At 41.1% G+C, this 20,776-nt stretch overlaps 1 protein-coding gene and 1 long non-coding RNA gene across 2 annotated transcripts in view; one reads left to right on the top strand and one right to left on the bottom strand.

Moving 5' to 3' along the window:
- The window catches only part of ghrh (growth hormone releasing hormone), a 107,699-nt gene that overhangs the window by 63,173 nt on the left and 23,750 nt on the right, over nt 1–20,776 (top strand).
- LOC148679629 (uncharacterized) lies at nt 1,539–16,285 on the bottom strand. Its single transcript, XR_015944896.1, has 2 exons — nt 15,888–16,285; nt 1,539–3,578 (listed from the first exon to the last, which is right to left on the bottom strand). It is a non-coding gene; the product is annotated as an uncharacterized LOC148679629 (long non-coding RNA).

Below are 20,776 nucleotides of genomic sequence, written 5' to 3'. Positions count from 1 at the left end.
TGATTGCCAAAGACAAAAAGACTTACAGGAGGAGTGGAGTGAGTAATGGACGTGATGATGTGACCATCATGTGACCAAACAGAAATAGGACTAGGAAGGAGAACAACAGGAATGCCCCACCAGGCGACAGTGGCAGTATCCAAAAAACAGAGTCCAATAGGGAAAGACAGGAATTGGAGAGTTCCTTATAGTGCAAGGAAATATGTAACTGAATGCACGATTAAGTGGGATTAAAACAGGGGTAAGCGCCCACCAGGATACCCCCGTCTACTGACGGGCTTTGTTTTTTAACAGGCATTTCTTAGCAAAGTGGCCAGGCTTTCAGCAATACAAATAGAGGCCTTGAGTAAGTATTAGTTGCCTCTCTTGGGGGAAGAGACACATACGCCCCAACTACATAGACTCTGGATCTGCAGATGAAGGTTGGGGTAAAGGGACAGTGACAGGAGGACCCTCTTCCATCCTCAGGGTAGGTGGTCTGCCCAATGATGGCATCAAAGCAGAATCCTGCTCTTAATATGGAGAGCCAAATTCATCAGTTTATCAAGATCCTTGGATAACTTCTGGGAGGACTCCTGGGAGTAGTCAGTGACTGAATGACCACTTTGTGTGAGATGACCCAGACGAGAGGCTGCTTTGTCCCCTTGTGCTGATCAATCGAATAATCAGATCATCTCCTGACAAAAGTCTTCAAACTGTTGACAAAAGGGAGCTTTGGTCTCCTAAACAGCAGTTCCAAATTCTCCCTGTGTGCAGGGTCAGAACAAATGCCACTCTTGACTTCTCAGTGGCATAGCGACGGGGCTGAAGGGTAAAAACAAGAGAGCATTGGCCAAGAAAGGACCAGTAGGCTCTGGCTGGCGTGATTCTGAAGCTGGGGACATAAAAGAGCTGCTGGCTGCTGCTTGTTGGGGTCACATGTTGTTCCAATAAAGCACCCTGCTGAGCGAGTGTGGTTCTGACCTGTTCTGCACCTGCTGAATCCATGATGTGGCCAGATCGTTCTGTCAGGAAAGAGATTGGATTCAACTGCAGTCAACAGTTTTATTTATAAGGGGAAGAAGTGAGCAGTGCGAGTAGTAACGGGACAGTCCAGCAGATGGTGGTGGTGAGCAGCGGGTTGTTTAGATCAGTGAGGATTAACCAGACTGCCTGCTGGCAGATGTTTGTTCAGCCTGGAGTATCGGAAGATACAGTAAAAACCAGCCGGAGAGCAGGAGTCTTAAACAGCAAGAACGAGCAGTGAGATAATCACGGAGATAATCAGTAGTGACATACAGGGAACTCTTACATACAGGGGAAAGGCAAAGGCAAAAATAAAAACCAAAAGAGGTAATGCAAAACACCACTGGAGCCTCAAAACAAGACTAGATGTTAACAAACTAGACAAGAGCGATTTAACTAGCTTAACTAGACAAGGATGCGAGCTGGGTAAACAAACTAGACAAGATTTAAACAAACTAGACAATAGTGACTTAACTAGTGTTGGACTTCAAAGGGTCCAGTGCATGTTCAAAAATGGGTTCGGAGTCAATCTGTCAAAAATTATAAGTTTTATTTGCTCAAGCAGGAAAGAAACCAAAAGCAATACACTGCGCAGGAGAGGTACAGTTCTCTGAACTGTCCTTCAGAGACACATCCTTTTATACCACAGTTATCTTCCGTGCATCTTCTCTTAAGAGTTAACCTTTTAAGGCAAATGTCTCCTCTTAACACACACATGGCTCATACATCCTGTCATTCTTAGAACTCGCACCTATATTTAATAACAGGATGTGCTTGTCTCAGCAGTCTGCAACACTGGTCTATACCGTGCTCACAATATGGCTGTTAACCCTTCAGACGATTTCATAGTAACCAACACCCTATGGGTCAATCATTAAAGACTTCTTATGCATGGAAAACATGGAAAAATTATAAAAACACCACAAATCCCTCTCTTGGCCTCTGAAAGAGGCCACACCCTATTGTATTCAATAAATCTTTAAACTACCACAATTAGGTCTATGTGTTAAATAAAATAAAATAAAAATTCTTTTCAGCATAGTTAAATAAAATAAAATAAAAATTATTTTCAGCATAATACGTCCGGATGAGCCTGAGTCGAAAACCTCTGAGGAAAGACACCCATGCGACCCCCTAGTTGACGTATGGGCAGCCACCACATGTTCATCTGAGGCATCATATCAGACTGCTATTGTAGATCAACATTTCACCCTAGTCTACATTGTACACTCATAAAATTCAGAAATAAAAAATCTCTATAAATGCCCTTTAAACCAGTGTGCTCAGACAGGACTGGGCCGAAAACCCCTGTGGGGAAAAACATCCAGTCGGTCCCCTAATTGACATGTGGGCGACCACAACAAGTCAGCTGAGTCAATCACACAAAACAAAAAACAAAACAAAACAACAAAAAATATATCTAAGCTAAACTTTTCGATAGATTCATTTTAAACTCAAAATATCTACTTAACATTTCTTATAACACAAAATATATATTGAAACAGCATCTGCGGAAAAAGCACAGTTAGTAGAGAGACATTTACACACGGCTTTCCTCCTCTTCCTCCTCCTCAGCAGATATTAATAATGGCATTGTGTAAGGGGGTGGTAGCCCATCTTTCTTTTCAATTGCTGTTACTATCACCCTGTTACACAATGACCTGATGCATGGGACACAACAACATCCACATGTCACCATTATAGCTACAAAGGTAGCAATTGAGATCAAAACTGAAGTTATCATAGTTTTATATTTTCCAAACACACGGGTCATCCATTCATCAAAGGGGTTATCTATACCAAAGTGTTCTGCCATCGTCTTTAAGAGTATTTTCAATTCCTCTAGGGCCCTGGTTATAGACCAGTCATTATTTTATTATACCTAAATTTTCTTCAATCTAATTTGTCTAATTCATTTATTCATTTTCTTTAAGGCTTAGTCCCTTTATTAATCTGGGGTTGCCCCAGTGGAACTTATCCAGCATATTTTTACACAGCGGATGCCCTTCCAGCTGCAACCTATCACTGGGAAACATCCATACACACTCAATCACACACATACACTACGCCCAATTTAGCATATCCAATTCACCTATACCACATGTTTTTGGACTTGTGGGGGAAACAGGAGTGTCTGGAGGAACTCTGTCCAATTTATTGACACCCTGTCCAATTCATATCCCTTTTTTCTCATTCTTTCTTTACAATTTTTGGCATCAAGATGCTTTTGATGTTATTTTCCTTACAGTTGTCACTCACACACTTTCTGTCAGATTGTCATGTGTTAGTAAGTCAGTCTTTTTTTTTTTTTTTTCTATTTTAAAATTTAACATAGTATTTGTTTCCCCTTTTTGTGTTGGCCTGTATCTAATATACAGTTGGCCTCATGCATTGGTGTTGCAGCATGTTCATCTCCTACACCAATACATGCTTACACACCAATTGGACCAATTAGTCCAATTAGTCATCTGTTAATTAATCTCCCCCTTTCGGCCTGGACCTAGTTCCAGGCCGCTTTTACACCCCTGTGTTGACTGTCAAGTTAGTCCCGACAGCCTTACACCTTCAGCATTCTGTTTAAAAAAAAAAAATTGTGAATAAAGTTGTTAATCTGTCATAATATAATCTCTACATAAATGATTTAGTGCACATCAAAGCTGCACCAGGTACCCGAAACTGCAGTCCTTTAAACAATTTAAAAGTCATTAATTCCATTTTTTTTTTCCATAATTAACTAAAATCCCTTAATATGATTTTTATTTCATTTCCTTTTGGTCTGTGCACAGATTTTTTGCCAGTTTTGTTTTCAAATTTCTGTTAATTCTCTTGACATTTCCCTGTAATTATTATTTTTTACACCATTTCTAAAATCATGTTTCAGGCCCAGTGCCCACTCCACTGATTTAAAATATTTGTTATTCCAGTGTTTATCATTATCTAATCTAATTTTCCCACAACATCTATTTGTTTCTAGATTGTTATTCATTAAACACTTAATCACTCCACCTATCCCAGACACCACTCGTCCCAATATTGTGGCGTGTCATCTACTCAACTATAATTTTAATTTACTTTCTTTAAATCTGGTTCCCTATAAGTGTCATAACACCTGCTTACTTCCAATCAATCAGGTGTCCACTATTTTTCAGCTAGTAAAATATCACCATCATATATAGTGACACCCCCTCTGTCAAGTGGCAATCACTCAGCGGGCCTCGCAGGGCGTAATTTAACAACCCTGCAGACAATATTAATTCTTGTGGTACTCTGGTGTACCTGTATTGCTGCCCCCTAAAGGTAAATGAAAACACATCCTTCAAATTTGGTGCCAGTGTTAAATAGAAAAATTCATTGGCTAAGTCTAGACATTAAAATCACTTATTCTCTTGGTGTAAAGCCGGTAATGCAGTGTATTAATTTGGAACTGGCATTGTGGCGGTTTTCACTACCGCATTAACTTAAATCATGAGCCATTCTGTATTTTCCTGTATTTTGTTTTTCTACAGGTAAAATTGGAGTGTTTAGGTGTCAGGTCGATGGCTCTAACACAACTATAGTCAACAATTCTTTAATTGTATCTGCAATACCTGCTTCAGCTTGTGGTTTGTGAGGATACTGTGGCTGCCAAATCGGCCTTTCATTATTTAACTTCATTATTAAACTTTAATTTATGTCTGAGAGTGAGGAGCAAAAACCCACATCTGCTGGTCCTGTAGACCATAATTGGCTTGGTAAACTGTACAGCATTGGTGCCGTCACCTCATTATCCGTTCTTTCTCTTCCATGCCACCTTGTGACCCATATATGTTTAGTTAATCTGCCAACCACACCCTTCTAATTATAATTTTTTTCTTTCTTTCAGTTTAGTTTTGGTCACAGAATAAAGTCATGTGAGGTGGGTTGGTGGGAGGCATGTATGGTGCAATAAGAGTTACCCAAGGTCTCCATTGAGCATAAAGTGAGAGAAGGCCGTCTCCCGGCATGGTTTCTGGCTACAGTTTGCCCCAGTAAATGTCAGCTCCTACAGGCTCTCGCATCGATGACAGCAACCATTGTCCTCGCAGGTGAGGTATACCCAGTGAACAGTTCTTAGTCGTCCCTGTAGGAAATCTCACCATAACACCATCAGCATACCATAGAATGATTCATCAAGCTTTATCAGCAAGTCTCTGCCCCATAAGTTCGTGTGGGCTCTGTCTGACAACAGAAAGTGATGTTTCAGTTGTTGTCCATCAACAGACACTGGTATTAGCTCAGTTAAAGACAGTCTTTCACATTTCTCAGTGAAACCCATTACTTCCACAGTTTTTTTTTTTTTTTTTTGTGAAATCAAGTCCTGATTGACAGGGTTAATCAATGTTTAATAAGTCGCACCCGTGTTGACCAAAAAAGTCCAGACAGTCTTTGTTGACCCTTCATAGATAACAGTTGCTCCACCTTAGTCTCGCTTGGGTCTTCCTGTGGGCCTCCTCAGAAATAGTCCCATCTTCCCCAGAGTGGATATTGTGTTCCACCCTGCCCTGGGTTCTGTCCTCCAGGGTTTGGAGCTTGCCCTGCAAGTGGTGCCACAAAGCTTTTGCCTCCTTGCACGCCCCCTCTCTCGGCATACAGATTTTGTCCGTTGTGATATCTTGTCGAAATGCGTCCTAGCTGATTGCACGTGTAGCATTGACTAGCCTGGCAGTTGCGATGTAGCTGACATAGGCGGCCACACCTGAAACAACCCTCTCCAAATCCACACCCTCTGTAAGCCCCCGGGACCCCCTTGACCCTAATGCCTCCCCTATTCTGTCTTCTAAATTGAGGTTGGTGTTTAGGTTTTTGGTTTGATGGCTGTTTGTACACAGGTGCCATGTAAGATTGTTCAGGGTCAGGCAACTGCACCAATTGTTTGCCTTTATCTTTCTCATTTGATCATTGACTTCTTGTCTGGCTTTGTTCACTTGTAATTTCACTAACTGGTTTTTCAGTTCCTCAATCTCAGACTGACTCTCATCAGCTTTATCTTTAGCTCTATTGATGTGATGGAGCAAGTGTCTCTCCCAGGTGGCCGAAGCACTTACTGGTATGTCAGGGGTTATTATTTATGTATTTTTTATTTTATTATTATTATTATTTTAGTCATTTAACACAGCTTGAAGTATCCTCAACCACTCCTTTATGAATTGGTTAGCCTGAATATGTGTCCCAGTCTGGGCTTCTCACTCCAGTTTACATCTCAATACATATGCTGCTGATGTTTCATCTGCCTTAGGGGTGGACTTTATGTTATGTATAGCACGAGGTGGTGCAGAGAATTTTCTCCTTATTACTGTGCCCCAAGCAATTGCTACTTTGCCAAAAGGAGTGTCTGATTTACATTCATTTGTATTAGCTACCTGTTAAAATTGTCACAATTCTCCATTAGTAATCTTAGAATAACAACAAACTTTTATTATTATTATTATAATCTTCTTTAATTATTATTATTATTTTTTTTTTGCACCTAAACACAATTTTATCCTCTAATATCAAGTCTTAGTTCCTCAACTAGTTACTTCCTTAAAGAGTTATTGCTTTTTCTAGTTTCTATCTCATCTGTTTAATATCTCTCTTTTTTTTTTTATATATATATATTTTAGACATATTTTAAACTATAATCTTTTTGACATTTCTTTCTATTAAACAATAATTTGGAGTCTTTTTTTCTTAGCTTTTAATTTTTCCTTATTTTTTTTTATTATATTATTATCTTCCTTATTTATTTGGCCAGTATCACTTCAGTTAACCATTTTCAACCAGTCAAATGTTCTTTTCTAATTTTCCTCTCCATCGGCCGAAGACTCCTCAATTTTATCTCTTTGCTGTTTAACAGCTTATTTTCTATCTCTTATTTCAGTTCTTCATTTTCTTCCAATGTATCTCTTCTAATGTTTCTTTAGTAGCTGGTCTTTATGTTGTATTTTAATTTATCTTTATTATTTATTATTATACTTATTTATTTTATTTATTTATTCATATAGCTTCAAGGTCCATTTCAACTTTTATAACTATATTAAGTATATCTCCCATTATTTTTTATTTCACTTGTCTTTTTATCCTGCAATATAATAGATCTGTTTAATTAGTAACTTATACTAAATCTCTAATTATTATGTCAACATTTATCAGTATTTGATCAAATATATATATTTATTTTTTTATATTTTCTTTTACTATATTCAGCCTAACTGTTTTTTCCTCATGAAAAGGCATGGCTCCAGTTATCTTCCTTTTTTCATGTCTGTCTAAGCCTGTCTGCCTTTACTTTGTCAACCCCATATCTTTCTGTAAATAAATCCCCAGTTTTGTGGACCAATTGCAAAGCTTATAGACTACTTTGTGGTGAATGGAAATTTTCTTTTTGGTCTTTTCCTATATGTGTATGTGATGGTGTAGTGCAGCTGATTGATATGAGTAACCAAAATGTGATGGTGCTGTGCAGCTGATTGGCATTGACATCGGCCAATCGGCACGTAGCACCGCCTTTTTAAATCTGATTGGTCGGTGCTTGGGATACGTCACGTCCGACTCCGACGCACTGGTTTGGGTGTCTGTAGCCGCGGCTACAGGTAGAGGCTCTGCGCTCGTTCTGAATTTTGTAAGTTGTTTGAATCGACCCACGTTAAGCACTCTTTTGGCATTGTTCTAGTGCATCGTGTGGCGGTGGCTTTTCCCTTGGCTGTGGTGGCTGGATGACTGTTCAGTTGCAGGTATGTGATGGCTTTGAACTGGCTGAGTAATGGGGTTTAGCCGCATTTTAACCTGCGTGTTTCATGCTGTACAGCTATTAATTCCGGCACCTCGCTGTATTGTATCGACCAACGAGTGATTTAGAACGTGTCTGAGTGTGCGCCCATTGGTAAGTGAAGCACGTATGATGTGGTGTGATCATTTAAAGGACCATGTTAATGGGCTTGTTGGCGCTTTTCCTCCTTAGGATCCTCCCTTTTCCCCTTTCTTTCTCTCTTACGTCGGATCTTCCTCTGGTATCATTTGCTTACTAGCTCCCGTGTTCATCGCTATTGCCGTGGTTACCGGAGACCGTCTGCAACTGCTGCTAATGCTAACGGCGGCGTATTGGCTGCCGCTTGGACACCACCAATGCAGCTGCTAGCGGGGACTGCCTGCAATAACTCTTAGCGTGCTGCTTTGTGCTCCCCTTCATTCTTTCATTTGTTTATTTGTGTTGGATAATTGATTTGTCAACATAAGCATTCTTCTGTTTTTTTGTTGTGTCTATTTATGCAAAGTATTGATTTTGTTTTTCGTTATTAAGAGTATTCTTTTGTGAGTTTAGTCTTTCTAGTAACAGTTAATGTTGGGTCTAGTGTAGGTCAGATGGTGTAAATACAGCTGTAGCTATCTTTCAATTAGATCATGTAAAGTAGGTGTTAACCTGATTGACCCACTTATTTGTGTTTTGTTGGTTATTGATTTTTATTTTTATTTATTTCAGGAACTGAGGTTTCCCCCCGGTGGATGACGGGTCACTTTCCACTGGTGGTGGTGTTTCTCTATCGTGTGCTGTGGACACTGAGTGCGTGATAGCGTGATTTTTGAGTGCACTGTGGTGTGTGCGTGTGCTGGGGTAAAGTCTGTCCACTCGTACCCAGTCAGTGGGAACCTCCAATCCTGGTTTGGTTTTGTTTATTTATTGTTTCTTGTGTTTAATAATGAAGTGGGAGTTTTTGATGTATTTTTAAGAACCGTACCATTTGGTAGTTTTATTCCAAATAAATATTTTTGTACTTTTTCATTAACTCGCGTCTCTGTGCCTTTCTGGGAGAAACGAACCTGTGTCCTTTTCTAATAGTTGTTTCCCTGGGTAACTCCTGGGGTGGCGTAGTCGGTTATTTTTATTTACAGAGATTTAAACCCTACTCTATACCCTCGTCACATTCTGGCGTAGTCGGCAGGTTCCCCCTCATTGTGTGCAGAGACGTGTGTTTGTTTTTGTATATTTTCATTTTTGTAGGAATTGAATTGCGGCAGTCTCCCTCCCCTATTCTTTTTGGTGAGTCAACAAACGTTGACTTTTCGCTTGTACGTTGTAGCAATGGAAGATGAATTGCGTGAGTTAAGGGAGTTGGTAACTCAATTAAAAGCTGATAATGAGCGACTACGGCAAGAGCAGGTGCCAGCTGCACTGCCGGGTCCATCTAATATTTCTATTCCTGTTGTTTCAGATCCTCCCCTCATTGATGCTGGTCCCTCGTCAACCGAACGATTTGTTTTCGTTCCTCGAGAACGTAAATGTCCAAAATTCAGTGGCCGGTCCGGAATTGACATCAATGAGTGGGTGGAAGAAGCAGAGGCTTGTATGCGTCTTTGCCATTTGTCTTCAGCTGATCGGGCATTTTTCTTGTTTGATCACCTGGAGGGAGAGGCAAGAGAGGAAATTCGTTATAGGCCACAGAGTGAAAGGGAGGATCCAAAGCGGGTGATTCAGGTATTGCGCGATCTATATGGCTGTACTAAGTCTTATGTAGCTCTTCAGGAGTCATTCTTTTCCAGAAGACAGCAGGAAGGGGAGACTTTGGTGGAGTTTTCCTTAGCCCTGATGAGCCTTCTGGAAAAGGTTAAAGGTCAGTCACCTCATGGCATGCCTAATGCAGAAATTTTACTGCGAGATCAGTTTGTGGTAAACGTTAATGATTGCACCCTTCGTCGTGAACTTAAGCAGTTTGTTCGGCGTCAACCTACTGCCACATTGGTTGACGTACGTGGTGAAGCACTTCGGTGGGAAAGAGAGGGCATGCCTGGGGGAGCGCGGGGCCGAAGTCAGTCTGTTCCATCAGTTTATGGTATTCAGTATGGGGTGCAGGGGAATCGAAGTGTTAGTAGTGGGGCAAAGTCTGAAATGACTGAATTGCGGGACATGTTGCTGAAGCAGCAGCAACAATTAAATCAACTAGTTCAAAGTATGTCTCTGCTTCAGAGTTGTTCACCCAGTTTGCCGCCACCTAAAGTTAACCCTGTTATTTGCAGAAGATGTCGTCAGCCAGGCCATTTTGCGAGAAATTGCGATGGTGGGCGGATGTCGGTCCGTGCACCATCAGCCCAAATAACTTCTGCTTTAACAAGACGCGAACAGTCATCCTCCAGCCAGCCGTCGGAAAACTAGTTCCCACCAAGTTACAGGGCCATAACTTGGTTGGGAAAAGGGTAGGCTCTAATGATCATATGCCGTGTTTAATGTCTACATGTCCGAAGCTCGTTGTAACTATAGGTGGGGTTCAGGTCCCTTGTTTGGTTGACACCGGCTCCATGGTGTCCACCATTACTGAGAGTTGTTTCATGACTAATTTTGGGCTGTGGGGTCAAGAACAGCTTAGATCATGTCATTGGTTACAGCTTAGAGCTGCAAATGGTCTTTCAATTCCTTATATTGGTTATTTGGAATTAGATATAGAGCTTTGTGGGCGAGTAGTTTCAGGCTGTGGCGTGCTGGTTGTTAAAGATCCTCCTGGGGGCATGTGTGCACAAACACCTGGTGTATTGGGTATGAATGTGTTGAGCCGCTGCTACCAGGAGCTATTCGGCCAGCATGGTACAGGCCTTTTTGATTTACCGGCAGTATCACAGGCCCCTAGTTTTATCTTTCAGGCCTTACAAAATTGTCATCAAGCTGGAGTTCAGCCAGTTAAAGATGCAGAAGGACAAGTCAGAGTGCGTGGACGTCGGGCGTGTCGCATCCCAGGTGGCACTGTAAAATTTGTTGCTACAACTTGTTCGGTGCAGTATTCTGGTAATGCTGTACTGTTTGAACCTCCAATTTCTGGTCTCCCTGCAGGTTTGCTGGCCTCTCCTGCGCTCCTAAAGGTGGATGGTGGTACGGTCTATGTGCCCATAGTCAACGTGGGCACTATAGATGTGGTATTGTACGCCAGAACTATTGTGGGCGTTGTGAGTAAGGTTGATGTAGTTACGTTACCCCCAGAGGTCGCAGAGGTAAACATGGTGGCCGCTAGGGTAAGTGCACAGTCTTCTCCTTCTGTGCAGGAGCAAATAGCCACTTTAGACCTGTCAAAACTGCCTGAGGTAGAGCAGGGTAAAGTTAGGGCATTGCTGTTGAAGTATTTGCCTGTGTTTTCCAGTTACGATGGTGATTTGGGTTGTACAAACCTGATATCTCACGATATACCATTGTTAGATAAGATCCCTGTCAGGCAGCGGTTCAGGCGCATCCCTCCGTCTGAGTATGAGGTGGTAAAGGCACATATCAACCAACTGCTAGAGACCCAGGTGATTAGAGAAAGTTCCAGTCCTTATGCTTCGCCCATTGTCCTGGTTAAGAAAAAAGACGGTGGTCTGCGCATGTGTGTAGACTACCGTCGTTTGAATGCGAAAACCAGAAAGGATGCATTCCCTCTACCACGTATTGAGGAAACTTTGGACTCGCTGGCTGGGGCCTGTTGGTTTTCCACCATGGACCTAGCCAGTGGGTATAACCAGGTGCCTGTAACTGAGAAGGACAAGCCTAAGACTGCCTTCTGTAACCCTTTTGGCCTTTTTGAGTGGAATAGGATGGCGTTTGGACTGTGTAATGCCCCAAGCACCTTCCAACGATTGATGGAACGGTTGTTTGGGGATCAACAGTGCCAATCCCTCCTCCTGTATTTGGATGATATTATTGTCTTTTCCTCTTCTATAGATGAACATCTGGCACGGATGGAGGTTGTCCTGAGCCGTCTGCAGAGGGAAGGGTTGAAGGCCAAGTTATCCAAGTGTGCTTTCTTTCAAAGGGAAGTGCGTTATTTGGGTCACGTTATTTCGTCAGAGGGGGTCTCTACCGATCCAGGTAAAGTGGAGGCAGTGGCCAACTGGCCTTGCCCGACCAGCGTTACCGAGTTGCGCTCATTTTTGGGGTTTGCTAGCTACTACCGTCGTTTTGTGGAGGGGTTTTCCAAATTGGCTGCCCCCCTCCATAGGCTGGTGGCTCAGCTTGCAAACCCAAAACAGCGAAAGGGCAATGCCCATGACTTTGCGGCTTCTTGGTCCACAGAATGTCAAAGTAGCTTTGAGGGGTTGAAAATTAAGCTAACTAGTGCTCCAGTGTTGGCCTATGCTGATTTTTCTCTGCCTTTTATTTTAGAGATTGATGCCAGTCAGGGAGGCTTGGGGGCAGTCCTCTCACAGGAACAACAAGGCAAAGTGCGACCAATAGCATATGGCAGCCGCAGTCTTAGGCCCACCGAGCGTAATCCATCTAATTATAGTTCAATGAAATTGGAGTTTTTGGCACTCAAGTGGTCCATGACTGAAAAGTTCAGGGAGTATTTGTTAGGCCAAAAATGTATTGTCTTCACTGATAACAACCCCCTTAGCTACCTGAATTCTGCCAAGTTAGGTGCAATGGAGCATCGTTGGGCTGCTCAATTGTCCGCATTTGACTTTGAAATAAAGTATAGATCGGGTAGGAGCAATCGTAACGCAGACGCTTTGTCCCGGCAGAACTTTTCCAGTACAGGAGAAGTTCAAGGCCTGTGTCCAGGGGTGGCTGTTCCAGCTGTGTTGCAGCAAGTGGCCCCAGATGGATTGGTGACCCAGGTCAATCAAGTTACCGCCTTTCCCTGCCCCTCTGGCAGTGACATGGGTGCTCTGCAGGAAGCAGACACAGTCATTGGTGAGGTGTTGGTGTTTTGGAGGCGTAAGTTGCTCCCTACCTCGGAGGAGCGTAAGCAGCTCTCTCGCTTGGCAGTCATCTTGCTTCGCCAATGGGGCCGCCTTGTGGAAATTGAAGGGGTGCTCTATCGGCGTGTGTCACGGCCGGATGGCGGAGAGGAAGTTCTCCAGGTGTTACTACCAGCCGTCATGAAGACTGAGGTCTTGACCCAGCTGCATCAGCAGCATGGACATCAGGGGGTTGAGCGTACTTCCCAGCTGGTTCGTCAGAGATGTTACTGGCCGGGTATGTTTGCTGACATTGCACGCTGGTGCCAGGAGTGTGAGCGCTGCCAGTGTGCTAAAGGCACCCCCTCTGCTCCCAGTAGTTATATGGGACATCTTCTGGCTTCTCGGCCTAATGAGATTTTAGCTCTCGATTTCACTTTGATGGATCCTTCAAGATCTGGCCTAGAAAATGTGTTGGTCATGACTGACATATTTACAAAGTACACCTTAGCTATACCCACTAGAGACCAACGGGCCGAGACTGTAGCACAGGTCCTTGTGGCCGAATGGTTTTGTAAATTTGGGGTGCCAGGTCGCATCCACTCCGACCAAGGTCGTAATTTTGAGTCCACTTTGATTCAGCAGCTGTGTGGGTTGTATGGAGTTGTAAAGTCACGTACTAGTCCATACCACCCTGCTGGAAATGGTCAATGTGAGCGTTTCAATAGAACGTTGCATGATCTGCTGCGTTCTCTTCCACCTTCTAAAAAGAGTGATTGGCCACTTTGTCTCCCTCAGGTTCTCTTTGCGTACAACACTACTCCTCACCAGTCAACTGGAGAATCCCCGTATTATTTGATGTTTGGACAGGAACCTAAACTTCCCATTGATTTCCTCTTGGGTAGAGTTAAAGAGCCGTCAGCCGGCAGTGTTCATGGGTGGATTGTGGAACAGCAAGATCGGTTACAAGTCGCTTTTGAAGGTGCTCGTGAGCGATTGGGTGCCGCAGCCGACCGGCGGAAGGCCCGGCATGATCTTCAGGTAAGGGAAGCACCACTGAAGGAGGGTCAACTAGTTTACCTTCGCGATCATAGTGTGCGAGGTAGATGTAAAATCCAAGACCTGTGGAGCTCAGTGGTCTACCGAGTCCTAAAAGCACCTACTGAAAGTGGAGTAGTCTATACTATTGCTCCTGTTGCAGACCTCAGTAAAACCAAACATGTACACAGATCCTTGTTGAAGGCCCAGCTTGGTCCGAATCTGCTTCCTAGTCCACCTGAATCTGCAATGGGTGATGGCATGCAGCCTTCAGATGAGGAGTGTGATGGAGACTTGCTGGTTCTAGTTCCTGAGACACCAGAGCTTAGAGGAAGGTCAAGGTCACAGGGTGCTGTCCCCCCTGTTCCTCGGGTGGTAGACGAGGAACTGGAGGGTCGAGCAACTGGGGAGACTGTGCAGCCTGAAGTGGTGCCCTCTAACCCTGTAAGAGCAGCAGAAGTTGTGGTAAGGAGAACTGTGAGAAGTACGGCGGGTCAGCATTCTAACCTGCACCACCTCCCACGAGCTGTAGGTACAGGGACAGTGTCCAGTATAGCGACTAACCCTTTTGGTACATTCTTTCGCCCTTGGAATTAGGCTCTTCGATTAATGATGTTTAGTTCACCGTCGGGGCGACGTTGCAGAAATTGGGGGTGGAATGTGATGGTGTAGTGCAGCTGATTGATATGAGTAACCAAAATGTGATGGTGCTGTGCAGCTGATTGGCATTGACATCGGCCAATCGGCACGTAGCACCGCCTTTTTAAACCTGATTGGTCGGTGCTTGGGATACGTCACGTCCGACTCCGACGCACTGGTTTGGGTGTCTGTAGCCGCGGCTACAGGTAGAGGCTCTGCGCTCGTTCTGAATTTTGTAAGTTGTTTGAATCGACCCACGTTAAGCTCTCTTTTGGCATTGTTCTAGTGCATCGTGTGGCGGTGGCTTTTCCCTTGGCTGTGGTGGCTGGATGACTGTTCAGTTGCAGGTATGTGATGGCTTTGAACTGGCTGAGTAATGGGGTTTAGCCGCATTTTAACCTGCGTGTTTCATGCTGTACAGCTATTAATTCCGGCACCTCGCTGTATTGCATCGACCAACGAGTGATTTAGAACGTGTCTGAGTGTGCGCCCATTGGTAAGTGAAGCACGTATGATGTGGTGTGATCATTTAAAGGACCATGTTAATGGGCTTGTTGGCGCTTTTCCTCCTTAGGATCCTCCCTTTTCCCCTTTCTTTCTCTCTTACGTCGGATCTTCCTCTGGTATCATTTGCTTACTAGCTCCCGTGTTCATCGCTATTGCCGTGGTTACCGGAGACCGTCTGCAACTGCTGCTAATGCTAACGGCGGCGTATTGGCTGCCGCTTGGACACCACCAATGCAGCTGCTAGCGGGGACTGCCTGCAATAACTCTTAGCGTGCTGCTTTGTGCTCCCCTTCATTCTTTCATTTGTTTATTTGTGTTGGATAATTGATTTGTCAACATAAGCATTCTTCTGTTTTTTTGTTGTGTCTATTTATGCAAAGTATTGATTTTGTTTTTCGTTATTAAGAGTATTCTTTTGTGAGTTTAGTCTTTCTAGTAACAGTTAATGTTGGGTCTAGTGTAGGTCAGATGGTGTAAATACAGCTGTAGCTATCTTTCAATTAGATCATGTAAAGTAGGTGTTAACCTGATTGACCCACTTATTTGTGTTTTGTTGGTTATTGATTTTTATTTTTATTTATTTCAGGAACTGAGGTTTCCAGTTGAGGTTTCCAGTTGAGTTTGGATGACGGGTCACTTTCCACTGGTGGTGGTGTTTCTCTATCGTGTGCTGTGGACACTGAGTGCGTGATAGCGTGATTTTTGAGTGCACTGTGGTGTGTGCGTGTGCTGGGGTAAAGTCTGTCCACTCGTACCCAGTCAGTGGGAACCTCCAATCCTGGTTTGGTTTTGTTTATTTATTGTTTCTTGTGTTTAATAATGAAGTGGGAGTTTTTGATGTATTTTTAAGAACCGTACCATTTGGTAGTTTTATTCCAAATAAATATTTTTGTACTTTTTCATTAACTCGCGTCTCTGTGCCTTTCTGGGAGAAACGAACCTGTGTCCTTTTCTAATAGTTGTTTCCCTGGGTAACTCCTGGGGTGGCGTAGTCGGTTATTTTTATTTACAGAGATTTAAATCCTACTCTATACCCTCGTCACATGTATGTGTTAGTGTGTCACCTCCTTCTGCAGTGGTCTCCTTCCTGGTTGCCTCCCTCTCTTGGACCCGAGAGACTCAGCTAGTTTCTGTTCAAGACACAACTACACATATACTTTTAACCTTCACATTAACATTGTTTTCAGGGTGTGGTGTCACTCATCCTCACACTTCTTTACCATTTATCTCATTCATACCAACACATGACCTCGTCAGGTCAGTGCTTTTCCCTACACTGTCCTAATCCTGGTTCTCTAGAACCTTTTCTTCTAGTCCCTGTTCTACAGTATTTTTCATATTTTCTATAGTATTTCATATATATACAGTATATCTCATATTTTCTTTATGTTCCTCAAATTGCAATATTAACTTTTTCTCTCATTTATTTTTCCTTTAACACTCCCTCTTGTATTCTTCTTCCACGACGTCTTTCCTGTATTCGCGCGTTAGATGTTTTGAGCTCTGTTCCCTACTCTGACCCTCAGTATACGGCGTCACCCACGCCCGGGGCTACCTAAGCTGTCCCTACGTCTTTTCAGAATTTTTTTTTTTATTTATTTATTTTTTTTTTATTTTTATTATTTTTTTTTTTATTATTTTTTTTTTGTTCCCTACTCTATCCGTTCCTGATACTGCAATCAGTCTTTCTCAGGAAATTATTTTTTCTTCTCAATTTTTATTTTGAAAGTATCTGGTTCTCGTCAGAACAAGAGTGACTCTCAAAAATGCCTCCCCAGGGAGGGGGACTTCCTTACAAAGACATGACTTTCTGTCTTTGTCCCTGGTATTAAAAGCTTTCTACCTTCGTCAAGAGTAGGGTCACTTTTAATTTTTTACCTCCTAAGGGAAGAGGATTTCCTTCGAATTCTCTTGCGCGAAAATTCGCCCTTATACCTTGTAGGGACAAGGATTTTATTTGAATTCTAGTAATTCACCCTAAATTTACCCTGCAGGGACAAGGCCTTTCCTTTAAATTCTAACAATTTACCCTGATACTCTTCAAAAAATGTAAAAAAAATGTAAAATATTACTTTTGGTTTCTCTGTATTTTACTTACATCAGGATTATGCTGAATTCAACACTTAATTTGCAGTATTCAATCGCAGAATTTATTTAAAAGTTTTCTGCTTACCTTATTTTTTAGGCGCGCCTTTGTGTTGAATTCAGTTCATCCCTCTGTTCAGCAAAATTCCTCCTTTTCCCATCACGTCGTGGGTCACCAAAATTGTTGGACTTCAAAGGGTCCAGTGCATGTTCAAAAATGGGTTCGGAGTCAATCTGTCAAAAATTATAAGTTTTATTTGCTCAAGCAGGAAAGAAACCAAAAGCAATACACTGCGCAGGAGAGGTACAGTTCTCTGAACTGTCCTTCAGAGACACATCCTTTTATACCACAGTTGTCTTCCGTGCATCTTCTCTTAAGAGTTAACCTTTTAAGGCAAATGTCTCCTCTTAACACACACATGGCTCATACATCCTGTCATTCTTAGAACTCGCACCTATATTTAATAACAGGATGTGCTTGTCTCAGCAGTCTGCAACACTGGTCTATACCGTGCTCACAATATGGCTGTTAACCCTTCAGACGATTTCATAGTAACCAACACCCTATGGGTCAATCATTAAAGACTTCTTATGCATGGAAAACATGGAAAAATTATGAAAACACCACACTAGCTTAACTAGACAAGGATGCGAGCTGGGACGGCATGATCAAGCTACACAACGATCTGGCACAAGACAGTGGACACAAGGAAGATTTAAAGGGATACTGATTATTGGTTAAATGAAAACAGGTGTGTAATTACAGGTGAATGAGAGGGTGGGGAAACAAATTACACTGGAGCACATGTTGAGCTGTCAAAACAAAGCTCACGAGCTCTGACACATAATAACAACAACAACAATAAGACAAGAGTAGAACAGACCAGACCACAGTTATGTTTTTTAAGTTTTTTAAAAGGCATGACATTTTTTTATTAGTTTTTTTGCATGATGTTAATTATATGCTATGGTAAGACCATTCAACATATGAGTCTTTAAACTACATTAAAAAGACATTTGATGCTTCCTGATTTAAAACAAATAATTTTAGAACAGACAAATATAATACAAAAATAAAATAAAAAATAAAATGGGAAAAAAAAATATTGCACCGAATTCATCATAAACTACAAAGATGCAGTGACAGATTAATGTGCTGTGTAGTCAGTTTTTTTTTTTTTAATTAAAGGTAGTTTTGTGAGATTAAATTGCTTTTTAATAGCTTTTGAATGATTGCTAGTGCAAATTCATGTTGTTGTTTTATAATTAAGATAAATTGTAACTTCTTGATATTTATTGATGAATTAATAAAAAAAAAAATCCAAAATAATCAAACACTTGCTGCTATTATTCAAATTAAGAAGAGATATGTCAGCATTAAACTTTGTGTTGTAGCCATTGTTCGATAGTGTACTTTTTTGTTTAAACATGACTTTTTTTTTCAATTTGTATGTTGTGAATATCATAAATGCACGAAAAATTAGTCAGCAGTAAGAAAGGACGATAAAGACTTAATTCAAAATACTTTTGTTTTTAGAACAAATATAATTTGATATAATTTGTATGCTAATTTTTTGTTAATCAGTTTTTTCTAATATAATTATAAGTTCAAATAAATGTGAAACAAAACCATGCTTATGCTGCCAAATCAAACAGCCAGAACAATTCTTTGTTTTTGTTATTTAGCTACAATAATTATATTAGTACAAAATATATATTTTTGTGAGATTGTATTTATACTTGAGTAAATAATAATTGATGAATCATGTGCAGGTTTTATTTATATCAATGACAATGATCTTTTTTCTATGATAAAGATCCGATTTTGCTTTCTATAATGTTCTACGTGGAGCCTGTAGCATAAAGCCATGTGCTATTTCATATGGCAATAATATTAAGCAGAGATGGGAGGTAACAAAGTACAAATATATTTTTCTGGTATCAGTACTGCACTCCTTTTTTGACAACTTTTTACTTTTACTCCTTTTATTTTTACACAAATATCTGTACTTTTATGTGTTTGGTGACGCAATCTATATTATTTCTTGTCATTGCGCAATTTGAATGCATTTTTGATGCAATCAAGTGTATTTTTCACCATTGCTTGCCTGAGTTCTGCAGGGCACGGCTTTTTTCAACCAAGGCTATCATGCATCTTACGCAGTCGTTTATGAAGATTGCCATGAGAAAGGCTGAGATGACTACGCAGATGAGACAGGAGGCAAATTTAACATGACTGATGCTTCCCTGTTCAAACAGTAAAAAGACAATTTTTTATTGATTATATCACAAAATAAGAGAGACACATTTCAGTTAAAAAATAAGCAGTTTAACGTTAAAGCCTTTTGTCTACTTCATGAATTTTCTCTGGCATTTCAATCAATACTGTAAAATTTTTTTGCTTTTTTTGTAAAGATTTGTTTACATTTAGTACTAAAACAATAAAATACGTTATAAACATGTTATGCATTGTGATGTATTTCCTTATTTTTGATAAGTTCATATTTCCTAATACAAAATTTTATGCTTTTTTTCAAGTTTTTTATAGACTATATGATTTTACATAAAGGCATTTACTGTTGTATTCAATTATACAATGAATAATTTTGTAAATATTTTACAACAACAAAAGTAACTATAATGTTACATATATATATATATATATATATATACACATACATATATATACATTGTAGCGAGGCAGAGGGAAAACAGCGACACAGTTGGATAAGTTTACAGACAAGTCCCCGGAGGGTGCTTTATTTACAAAGTGAATGGTGTGCAAACGGTGCTCTTCTTCAAGGTGAGGTGCTCTGGTGCTCCGGGAAGTAAGTGAAGGACAGTGAGTAGTCGGGTGTGGGATCGTCACGAGCTGGAGTCTGCTGTGGAGAGACAGAGAGCCAAGCATTAGCGCAGGAAGTCATTTAGAGGAATGAAGCTCATCTTCCTTTGGCGTGGGCTTGTCTTATATGCCTCTCCGCTTGACGACGTCCAGCTGTGAACGATCCTGTGCTGATGACGGTCCAGCTGGGGTGAATCCTTGACCATGACGACGTGGCACCGGTATACTCGCTACAATATATATATATATATATATATATATATATATATATATATATATATATATATATATATATATATATATATTGTCACGGGGAGAAGAATCGCCCCGTAGAGTGGTTTATGTACAAAAGTGATTTTCCGAGGAAAAAACTTCACCAATTGGCGAAAATGAAGAATAAAAAAAATCGATTATAGAATTATGGAAACCTCGGGAATAATAATAATAAAAAAACATAAGCGCAGATGCAGTTTAAATTATAATGTCTTTTGGGAAGTGTTCCTGGCTCTGGTTGCCCTAAACAATCTTTAGAGGATTTGGATTTCAACAGCATTTGTGTATTATGTGTATGCTAATGCAAAGAGATGTGTCTTTAATCTAGTTTTGAACTGACAGAGTGTGTCTGCTTCCCGAAATGTGCTAGGATAACTGTTCCAGAGTTTAGGTGCCAGATATGAGAATATCTACCACCTACAGTTGATTTTGATAGTCTGGGAAAAATCAATTGTCCAGAATTAATTAAGTGTATAATACACAAGGAGCTCGCTCAAATACTGGGGAGCTAAGCCATTCAGGGCTTTGTAGATAGTCAATAAAATTTTAGAATGTATACAATAATTAATAGGGAGCCAATGCAATGATGAAAGAACTGGAGTAATATTATTATATTTCTTTGTTCTAGAAAGCACTCTAGCAGCTGCATTTTGAACCAGCTGAAGTTTGTTAATTAAGCCAGTTGGGCAACTGCCTAGTAATGCATTACAATAATCTAATCGAGAGGTCTTGAAAGCATGAATAAGCTTTTCC

The sequence above is a fragment of the Danio rerio genome, chromosome 11, assembly GCF_052040795.2.
Source record: "Danio rerio strain M-AB ecotype USA chromosome 11, GRCz13ab, whole genome shotgun sequence".
NCBI classification, from domain to species: domain Eukaryota; kingdom Metazoa; phylum Chordata; class Actinopteri; order Cypriniformes; family Danionidae; genus Danio; species Danio rerio.
The sequence above is the reverse complement of the archived record's forward strand: the minus strand, read 5'-3'. Positions and strand labels throughout refer to the sequence as shown.